Genomic DNA, 12572 nt, shown 5'->3' on the forward strand with positions numbered 1-12572 from the left:
TTATGGTGCATAGACCTTGAAAATGCGGGGGTCTAACAACCTCACACAATATTTCGATTAGCAATCTGTATGGACTAACTTTAATATACTTTTAAGAGAATCAACTAGACAGTCAGACTCAATCTTAATAAAAAGTATATCAAGGAGTTAATATCTCGATCTCTTGATTTAATCTATACTCAAGCAAATAGAAATCTGCGAGTCTTTATTAAATACAAGAGATATAAACTTGGATGGTACCAAAGACCAATATCCAAGGATCAATCAATTTCCAATCAACAACCAAAGGTTGGATTTCACAATTGATCGATACAACGCACAACCTGTGATATTTCAATTATATAACAAAATATAATGCGGAATAGAAATAACACAGACACCAAAAGTTTTTTTAACGAGGAAACCGCAAATGCAGAAAAACCCGGGGACCTAGTTCAGATTGAACACCACATTGTATTAAGCCGCTACAGACACTAACCCACTACAAACTACCTTCGGTCTGGAATGTAGTTGAACCCCAATCAATCTCACACTGATTCAAGGTACAGTTGCGCTCCTTACGTCTCTGATCCCAGCAGGATGTTACACACTTGATTCCCTTAGCTGATCTCACCCACAACTAAGAGTTGCTACGACCCAAAGTCGAAGACTTGAATAAACAAATCTATATCACACAGAAAAGTATACAGTAATAGATAAATCTGTCTCCCACAGATAAACCTACGAGTTTTGTTCCGTCTTTTGATAAAATCAAGGTGAACAAGAACTAATCGATAACCCGGACTTATATTCCAGAAGAACAGCCTAGAATTATCAATCACCTCACAATAATCTTAATTGTATGGTAGCGAAACAAGATATTGTGGAATCACAAACGATGAGACGAATATGTTTGTGATTTCTTTTTATCTTGCCCTATCGGAGATATAATCTCAAGTCAATTGTTTCAATTGAACTCGTACGATAGAAATGGAAAGATCAGATCGTTCAACTACAAGAGAAGTAGTTTCGTCTGGCTTCACAATCCCAATGAAGTCTTTAAGTCGTTAACCTACAGGGTCTCGAGAAGAAACCTAAGGTTAAAGGAGAATCGACTCTAGCTAAACCAACTAGTATCACACAAGAGGTGTGGCGATTAGTTTTTCCAGTTGCTATATTTCTCCTTTATATAGTTTTCAAATCAGAGTTTGCAATCAATGTTATCTTAGTAACAAAGCATTCAATATTCACCGTTAGATGAAAACCTGATTAGATACAAGCCAATGTCTTTCAACCGTTAGATGGAAATTAGCTTGTCATACACAAATGAAATGTATTTCATTTAGGTTTGAGTAACCGTACCTAAACGTGTACACTTTGTCGGTTCACAAATAGTTAACCAATGGTTATCCATAAGAGCAATTCCGTATTAACCTATTCATCTTCTTCGTATCTAGTTCAAATGACTTCAAAAGAACTAGTTGAAGAGTTGTTCAATTTCTTATGTCTTTATACATAGACACAATTGAAACAAAATCGGTTTGATTCATTTGAATCAATTCATGAATAATATAACCATGGTTTGCAAAGATTTTGCATTCCTTATAATTTATTGTTTAAGTTCATGAATTACCGATTTGAGAAAATAACCAGCTCGGATACGTGTACGGGTATGCGTACCTTAGCAACCGGATTGAGTTGGTTTTGGTTTCCAAACTCAGCAGAATTTTTCGGGTAGAAAAGTTCCGCCAGTACGCGTACCTAAGGTGACTGGTTTACTAGTTTGTAAACTACAAACTCAGCAGAATTTTCCGAGAGAAAAAGTTCCGCCAGTACGCGTACGGATACGCGTACCCAACCTGTCTCCTTTACCAATTTTGTATGCACACATATGCACACACTTGGTTTCCGGTACATGGATTTATACACTAATGTGCGAACACACTATATATGCTTATACCCATAGATGGTTACATAATCTCAACTCTACATTCCAATCACTGAAACATTCTTCTATAATGTTATAATAGTCGTTATCCACAGCTATCGTCATCAAAGCAATTTTCAAGAGATTGAAACGTCATCATGACTTTCGTCACGGGTGAAGATGAAAATGTTAAAGTGAAATCTTACCAACACATATTTCGAGAAATAGATAGGCGAGTTAAACTCGGCTCGAAATAGCCAATGTGTATGTATGAAAACTATCATACGTATACGACTTTTGTCTCAAGTGTAGGAGATAGAGTAGATAGACTCTTGAATGATAGATAAGTTCAAGTCTTCACATACCTTTTAGTCGGATGAAGTTCCACTGGTTCCTTGAGTAGTTCTTCGTCTTCGTAAGATGATCGACGTGGAGTCTGGATCTCAACAGCACTTAACTATCCTAGTCCGAGACTTAGCTATAAGTAGACTACAAATCAAGACATATAGTTTTGACAACTAAATTTGACAAACAAGCTTAAGATAGAAACGCTTGCGTGTTCGACCGAGCAATGGTCTAACAATCTCCCCCTTTGTCAATTTTAGTGACAAAACTATCAATACATATAGATTACAAAACAAATAAAACTTTGTAGCTTCTCGTCCACATGCTTGATCTCCTTGGTGCTTCAACATTACTTGAAAACTTCGTCTTTTCCAAGTACTCCCATGATTCCATAGATGTTCAGTTCATCATCATAGTTGTTGAAGATCCGTAGCCATAACAATGAGAAAACAAAAGCTCTCGATCATTGTTATACAGTGCCATAGTATTATTACACAGTATCAAAGTTCAATTGTATCACAACTTTGACAACAATACTATGGTGATATGTATCACTCCCCCTTAGTCAATACTTTCATCTCAACATGAAAACCACTCCCCCTTACATAATGATCCGAAAACCATATGTATTTGTAGTGTGAACTACACACTAATTCTCCCCCTTTTTGTCAATAAAATTGGCAAAGGTACGAAAACGGGATCCTAATGAAATTTCCACGGAGATGCTTCAAGGCCAAAGAAAAGTACATATCAACTTTGTATAGATGCAATCATATAGCCGAAGCTAAATGCATTCATCAAGGAGTTTATAAAGATACAAGATAACTCCTAAAATATTCCACAGACGCACTCCCCACAAAGATATGGAAATTAAGCGCAAGTTCAAAAGAACACTCCCCCATTTGATGTCATTCCCGAAAGAACAACAAGAGCGACCTTACTTTTACAAGAAAAGAAGGATTTCTTTGGACATCAAAAACCACAAAGGAAATGATTTTGTATCCAAAATTCTCAATTAAATTAATCACAAGAGAACCCATGATTAAGTTAATCAGAATAATCAACCAAGTTAACCACAAACGAATTTATGATTAGTTTAGTTGGAAATGCTCACATAAGAAGACTTATGGAGCCGCACAATATATATACATAAAATATGGATCAGGGAATATCAATACTGCGGAATAGACAAAGATTCATTCTATTTTCATCATTCTTTGCATAACGACATATAATAGACATAATCTTTGTAGACAAAAATTCATCCTATCTTCCATCAATTATTTGCATAACAACATAATAGGTTCAATTTTTGTTTTGCCAAAAGTTCATCGATCTTTTATCAATACATGCATATCGACATATGAAGGAGATAATTTTTGATAACGTATGGGACAATCATAGTTCACGGACGCAAACATATATTTCCCATAACATATTGCAATATATAAAACCATAAAGATTAATACTTCAAAAATCATCTTCCAAATCAACTTTAGAATTTAAATAAATAAATTTAAAAACATTGCAAGATGAAGACGTTGGACATAGCTATGTGTACTCACAATAATGGTTATTTCAAACCCTAGTTATCCTTCTTAAACAAAAACAAGAATAAAAATTCTCTTAAGAAATTTCCTAGAAATAGATCAAAAACAATTTAACACCAATATAAAGGAGCACGAGAAACTACTCATCTTCTTCATCTTCGAAGACCATGAAGGTGGAACGAACCTTGTCCATGTCTTCTTTAATATCGGGGTACTTGGTAGCAATCACAAGTAATTGTTTTTGGACACAACTTACTTTGGTATTCAACTTACAAATACCTTTGTAAATTTGGCGAAGAAGCTTCGTAGAAGGATCACTCACGCCATCAATTGTGTCACGCCTTTGTCTCTTGCAAGCATATTCCTTTATTCGATTGAAGGTACACGGTCGAACAAGCTTGGGGTTCCAATGGAGAAGTTGCGACAAATACGCTCAATCAAGCATGGGTAACCTAACTTCTTGTCGATGGAAGTCATGTCTAACATTTGAAAAATAATGAATCCACAAATGTCAAGATCATTGGTTTCCATCACAAAGTAATAGACCAATTCCGCAAACTCACGACTCCAACTAGAATTCTCAACCGTGGAAGGACAAAGGTTAGAAATACCCAATTTTCTGAAAGACTTTAGGGGAAAATCTAGTTGATTAGTAGGAAGTTTTATACCATTCCACACAACACTTTTACCACAAAGACCATTTGAAATGGTTTCATGTGATGGTCTTTCATCGTTTGGTCTAGGAAGACGAAAATTACCCAAAGGGATTTTGGTAATCTTTGAAATCAATTCTCTATTAACTAGAATCCTTTTTCTATTGACCATGGTCTTGAATCCCATTTCCTCAAGAACAACATCACGAATGTTGGCATAGAAGATTCTAGTAAGAGTATCAAAACCTTCACGAAGGCCATCAAAGATGTTTCCAAGCTTGAATTTTTCAATGCAAGTCAAATCCGCTTTATACCCACTTACATCATCCAATTTCTTTTCTAAAATAAACCCAATAGTAGAAATCTTTTCAAAAACTTTGCCACGGGATTCATTCACAAATCTAATCCAAATAGAATTTTGTTCAATAGGAAGATTCATTGAGGAGGATGAAGAACCTAGGTTATTTGACAATCCTTTTGAACCCTTAACATTTTTCATGATTCTATAGGGGAATAAAAGAGTGGGAAAGAGATTACTTACTTGACTATTTTCTTGAGGAATCCCTTCACAAATTGTTCTCCAAAAAGTTTTAATGGAAACAATACATGAACCCTAGAATAGTTCACGTACGCGGACTGATGAGGGAGGAAGGAGGGTATGCGTACCCGTACTTCTTTTTTATAAGACCCACTAATGGGCTTGGACCCGTTTATGAACCACGACCCACAAAGAGAATGTGAGATTTTCTTTGAAGTTCGCACATCAAGGTTGTGCATCTCGTATCAACACAATTTGTGAGAGAAGATAGATACAATAGAAATCTCTATTCGAAATTCCAAAAAGGATAGAATAACATGCTTAACCCAACTGTACACAAATCAAACCATTCCTTGACCTATCTCAAGATATATACAAATGGGGTAGTGCCAGGCTTGTTACCAAGAGGCATGATGTCCAGAGGAATCCTCATGCAACATTTCTGGTTGATATTTGTGAGCAGTCCCAGTGATATAATCAAAGTAATGATGATAATCAGGGTTGTCAGAGCTTTCTATCTTCCTTTTGATGTGACTGGAAAGAAGATTCTTCCGATTCCTTGACCCTGTGTCAAAAACATGAGAACCTGCATTGGATCTACTTGTGTTGACAGAGTGTTTAGTCCGTACATCGTTATTCCAAGGTTTTACATGTACAGAACTTTTATCGGGTCGATTTTTAAACTTAACAAAATTAAGTTTTTCTAAGAATCTGAAAACGCTTTCAAATGCTCTAAATAGATCTTGGTCAATTGATCCATTACGATAGTATTTCTCAAAAAGATTAAGAGTTAATCTAGTGAGATTCCATATCTTTGAGCGTAACGAACGTTTTCTCAATCTTTCCTTCTTTTTAATTTTTCATTTCGATTGTTCCTCATCATCTAAGTTTTCCAAGATCTTAGATGCACAAATATTATCATGAGAAACCAGAGGTTTAGTCCATAATAATTTTTGAACAATCTTTAAGGAGTTCTGGCGTGCGCTACAAATGCCAAGAGCGAGTTTTCCAAAGAAATTTCCCATAGGGCAATTTTTAAGGATCAATCAAACACAAACTTATTAGGTTTATAGTGTTTTCCTGCTATGATACCAATTGAAAATGCGAGGGTCTAACAACCTCACCCATTATTTCGATTAGCAATCTGTATGGACTGACTCTAATATACTTTTAAGATAATCAACTAGACAGTCAGACTCAATCTTAATAAAAAGTATATCAAGAAGTTAATATCTCGATTTCTTGATTTAATCTATACTCAAGCAAATAGAAATATGCGAGTCTTTATTAAATACAAGAGATATAAACTTGGATGGTACCAAAGACCAATATCCAAGGATCAATTAATTTCCAATCAACAACCAAAGGTTGGATTTAACAATTGATCGATACAACGCACAACCTGTGATATTTCAATTATATAACAAAATATAATGCGGGATAGAAATAACACATACACCAGAAGTTTTGTTGACGAGGAAACCGCAAATACAGAAAAACCCCGGGACCTAGTCCAGATTGAACACCACACTGTATTAAGCCGCTACAGACACTAGCCTACTACAAACTAACTTCGGTCTGGACTGTAGTTGAACCCCAATCAATCTCACACTGATTCAAGGTACAGTTGCGCTCCTTACGTCTCTGATCTCAGTAGGATGCTACGCACTTGATTCCCTTAGCTGATCTCACCCACAACTAAGAGTTGCTACGACCCAAAGTCGAAGACTTGAATAAACAAATCTGTATCACACAGAAAAGTCTACAGTAATAGATAAATCTGTCTCCCACAGATAAATACGAGTTTTGTTCCGTCTTTTGATAAAATCAAGGTGAACAGGAACTGATCGATAACCCGGACTTATATTCCGGAAGAACAACCTAGAACTATAAATCACCTCACAATAATCTTAATCGTATGGTAGCGAACAAGACATTGTGGAATCAAAAACGATGAGACGAAGATGTTTGTGATTTCTTTTTATCTTGCCCTATCGGAGATATAATCTCAAGTCAATTCTTTCAATTGAACTCGTACGACAGAAATGGCAAGATCAGATCGCTCAACTACAAGAGAAATAGTTTCGTCTGGCTTCACAATCCCAATGAAGTCTTTAAGTCGTTAACCTACAGGGTCTCAAGAAGAAACCTAAGGTTAAAGGAGAATCGACTCTAGCTAAACCAACTAGTATCACCCATGAGGTGTGGGGATTAGTTTTTCCAGTTGCTAGAGTTCTCCTTTATATAGTTTTTAAATCAGGGTTTGCAATCAATGTTAGCTTAGTAACAAAGCATTCAATATTCACCATTAGATGAAAACTTGATTAGATATAAGTTAATATCTTTCAACCGTTAGATCAAAACTTAGCTTGTCATACACAAATGAAATGTATTTCATTTAGGTTTGAGTAACCGTACCTAAACGTGTACACTTAGTCAGTTCACAAATAGTTAACCAATCGTTAGCCATAAGAGCACTTCCATATTAACCGTATTCATCTTCTTCGTATCTAGTTCAAATAACTTTAAAAGAACTAGTTGAAGAGTTGTTCAATTGCTTAGGTCTTTATACATAGACACAATTGAAACAAAATTGGTTTGATTCATTTGAATCAATTCATGAACAATATAGCCATGGGTTGCAAAGATCGCATTCCTTATAATTTATTGCTTAAGTTCATGAACTACCGATTTGAGAAAATAACCAGCTTGGGTACGCGTACGGGTATGCGTACCTTAGCAACCAGATTGAGTTGGTTTTGGTTTCCAAACTCAGCAGAATTTTTCGGGTAGAAAAGTTCCGCCAGTTGCGTACGGGTACGTGTACCTAAGGTGACTGGTTTACTAGTTTGTAAACTACAAACACAGCAGAATTTTCTGGGAGGAAAAGTTCCGCCAGTACGTATACGGGTACGCGTACCCAACCTGTCTCCTTTACCAATTCCGTATGCACACATATGCACACACTTGGTTTCCGGTACATGGATTTATACACTAATGTGCGAACACACTATATATGCTTATATCCATAGATGGTTACATAATATCAACTCTACATTCCAATCATTAAAACATTCTTCTATAGTGTTATAATAGTCGTTATCCACAACTATCGTCATCAAAGCAATTTTCAAGAGATTGAAACGTCATCATGACTTTCGTCACGAGTGAAGATGAAAATGGTTAAAGCGAAAGCTTACCAACACATATTTCGAGAAATAGATAGGCGAGATAAACTCGGCTCGAAATAGCAAATGTGTATGTACGAAAACTGTCATACTTATACGAATTTTATCTCAAGAGTAGGAGATAGAGTATATAGACTTTTAAGTGATAGATAAGTTCAAGTATCCACATACCTTTTAATCGGATGAAGTTCCACTGGTTCCTTGAGTAGTTCTTTTTCTTCGTAAGATGATCGTCCTGGAGTCTGGAGCTCAACTACACGTAACTATCCTGGTCCGAGACTTAGCTATAAGTATACTAGAAATCAAGACCTATAGTTTTGACAATTAAATTTGACAAACAAACTTGAGATAGCAACGCTTGCGAGTTCGACCGAGCAGTGCTTTAACAGACCTGCTAAAAAATAGTTACGTCCACACCTAAAAAAGTTCTACGTCCAGTATAAAAAGATAGATATGTCGTGCGGTCCTACTAAGCAATAACTACATCTATGCCCGGAGGAAATCTAAAATGGATATTTAAGTTAGCCTCGGTACTTTACTAGCTCATGGAAGAAATCCAGTATTTTGAAAACAGACCAGGGAAAACAAGAGAAAGGGATGTAATAAGAATCCACTATATGATTTAATGGGAATGTTTAGATCGCCGCAAACGGCCCTCAACCCCCTGCTCCATATAATTTTACGACCTGTGTAACATAATAGGTACTGAACCTTGGGTTTTATTATAAACAAGATTTAATAAATATGCAAAAAATGGGCCTTAAAATAGGACATTAACACTTCAAAATATATATAAAAAATATTTTTGCAAGGATATATCCACAAATATAAAATTTACAATAAATATCAAGTTAGATACTGAGTGTTATTAAAAAAAAGTTTCAAACAAAAGTTTATTTATTTCAGATGATGAACTTTCCATGAATTTTAAGAAAATCATTAGATGGGCCCTATTAACACATAAAATTATTGTGATATCTTTGTCATTTGTAACCATATATGCACTAAGTTATAGAGTTGAGAAAAATGCGCTCATTTTTAAAAAAGTTTTGACAATTACCCTACCTCAACATTTGATTTTCAACTTGTCCAAAAATAAAATTGAAGGCCAAATCAACCTTGATTCTATAGTAAAATCCCCCACTAACAACATTATAGATAACTTAAACATGAAAATCAACAATCTCGTTCAAGATTTCAGGTGAGTTGAGCTTTCGGAGTGATCTTCATGCGCCCTTCTCTCAACGACTTTGTTCTTCTTCTAATAAATGGTACGGTGGAGATACACTTGGGGTGTTAACCACCAGTGAAGAGATGAATCTCTCATTTCCTCGTACTAGTAATAATGTGCCTTCATAAGTCATATCAGGTTTAATTTAGGGTGTGACATCACTTGCGACTTTAGGGGCCTTGATCTCTCATTTTTTAACAGGAAAACCTGTAAATCGTGTAAACTGCGGTCGAGCCTACAAATAATAGGAAACTTAAAAATTTGCTTCAGCAAATGCGTTGTCTAAGTAAACATGGGATTTCAAGGTTTGAAATAATGTAACGCATTGATGAAACAAATCATTTATGAAAAATAATAATAATAAGTGCAACTTGGGTCATTTAAGGATTTGAAATGTTCGTTTTAGCAAATACCAATCTTTAGTTAATAATTAAGTAATACTGCATCAATTGTATTTTTTTTCGCTTGAAAGGTGCATCTTATGATGGTGGGTTTCGTGGGAACTAATAGACAAAAAGATGAAACGTTGAAATTTCTAAAGCAAGAAGAGTTAAGGGAAGGAATATATCTGGTTGTAATAAGTGCAATAATGAAATGAAACTATATATAATCTTACTGGTGATATTTATGAACCAATCTGAAAAATTTGGAGAAATTTAAAGAATGGAGAAGAGGTACTTTCAAGGAAAGAATTAGTTTTCTGTTGAAGATTTTACTGTAGATGGTATGAGAACTTGGAATTAATCCTTAACGAGATTTTCAACATACATTCTGCATACGAATAAGAAAACCCATCTATCAATAAGAGGGATATAGTTGCAAAGATCTAAAAAACATGCATCAAAATGAAACTAACAAAAACTAAGTAGAGGAAAAATATCGAAATAATAATGAAAGCAAATCTATTACGGTTTGACCTTTAGATTATAGGCTAAGGGTTCTTATTTACAGGGAGATCATGCATTACATCATTAGGATTACCATAGCTAAGTTACATACATTATGTATTACTATATTTCATGGACTTAGGCTTGTCGCCTCCATGTTTTCTCCTTTGGTTGTATGGATGTCTTACGTAGATAATATAGTCACAAAATGATAATGATATATTTTTGATAGAAGACTGAACTACTCAGACTAGTTTTGCGTGTGATTATGAAGAAAATAGTATACAATAGGACAATACGAGAAATTTTGTAGAAAAAAAACATAAAAACGTCAAAACAGCTCTTGCAAATTTATACGAATAATCCGTAGTCGTACTTGAAGGTGTGGGTTTTAGCTTATATCCTTGAAAAAACAATGATGATTAGAGTAAAGTTTTTCCTCAACTGAAAATCTCATTACTTAGGGTTAATCTTCATCATGATATATCCCTTTTTTGCATTATATGTGTGTAAGATATTATTTTATTTTTTTATCAAAAGAGAAAGATTATATTAGAGAGATAAAATATACATGTGTCTACCAGAGGTAGAAGAAAAGAATATGTGTAAGACATATACTTTAACTTGTTCTTAGTAATGGGTGGATAACCTGAAACTTGATTTCAATGTGGAAATTAAGTATTTAGCGATATCCTGAAGATTTAAGTTTGGTATGAGACAAGAGTAAGTTCCACGTACAATCAAAGATACTACATATATAATCCTAAGGTTATCATTATTGGAGACTTAGATTCACTTTTTTTTACAGTATTATTTGCTACTTATCTATTATGATTTTGGCACCGCCTTAACAGGTGGAATATTAAGTTTATGTTGTTTCTTGAAGCTAGCCCTTTTACATATAGCTGAACAAAATTATATATTTATATTCACATATTTTTAAAGAACACGCGATTGGGGGATATGAAAAACAATTGGGGGATATAGATTACTTCCCCCAACCAGTAGTGTCTGTTAAGGGATGATTTTTGGGTATGAAAATACTAAAATACCCTTTGGTTAATCAAAAAACTGTATGAAAAGACCATAATACCCTTTCTACTAAAACTTAAAATCAAAAAACCAAATTCATATATCCCCCATTCTCAAGTCAGTACCGGCACTCTTCTCGGTTTAGGTTTTTGATTTTTTTTCCTTCATCGTCGTTCTTCATCCGTTCTTCGTCGATTAATCATCGATTCAAAAATTTCTTCGTCGATTAACCTACCCGAATCATAACAATTCCTCCACGAAAGAAACCAAATGCCCAATCGAAATTAAACTCGATTGCTCAACAGAAATTACAGGATAGGCTTACTTTGATTGTTCAAGAGCAATAAGAAGAGGAAGCAGCCAACTCGGACAATCAACCTCTCGTAAACATGGCTTCTGTGAGAAGGTAAGTGATTTTGAACTACTTTATGAGTGTTTAAATCGATTTATAGCAATGGGTTTAGGTTAGAATCGCAAACCCTAACTCAAACAATTGAGTTTCAGTGAGTACCGACATTGAAATTTGTATGAATACCACGCCGGTACTCAATTACGGCATTCAATCTAGAATGAAGGAAGTGCCGGTATTGGGTTACGACATTGGTTTTGGTATGAATACAATGCCATTTTCAAACTCAGAGTCTCCTGAAGCTGAATGTTCTATACCGGCATTCAAATTAAGTTGAATACTATGCCGGTATTGGGTTACGACATTACTTTAAAATTGTCCGCGTATGCCGGGAACATTCTAGGAATTACCGGCATTGGTTTGAGTTAGCATTCTGCGCCGATACATGGTTACGACATGAAGTGAATTATTAGGTGTGTGCCGATAGTGTTCATTTTGTATCTAGGAACAATCTAAAATACTACCGGCATTATCGATATTTATTGTACATTGCCGGAACTGTGTTCCGGCATGCGGTATTTGCTTGATGACCATGTCTTTTCTGGTCCCGGCGCTGTTTTGTTTTAGTGATTCTATGCCAGTATTAAGAATGAAATTGTGTTGTCTTGTATTCATTTCGTGTGTCTTTTGATATAGGAAAAAAGTCAAGGAAGTTAACAAGGGAAAAACTAAAGATGTTGTCATTAAGAGTAGAAGGAAGGATGGTATTGATATTCCTCAGTCTCTGCCTCCTCGAGGGAAAGACAAAGGCCGCAAAAAGCGTTTGGGGGCTGATACAAGAGGGATAATTTGGGAGAGTGGTGGTGACCGTAGTCGACTTGTAATCCGTGAAC

Source organism: Papaver somniferum, chromosome 10, assembly GCF_003573695.1.
Source record: "Papaver somniferum cultivar HN1 chromosome 10, ASM357369v1, whole genome shotgun sequence".
NCBI lineage: Eukaryota > Viridiplantae > Streptophyta > Magnoliopsida > Ranunculales > Papaveraceae > Papaver > Papaver somniferum.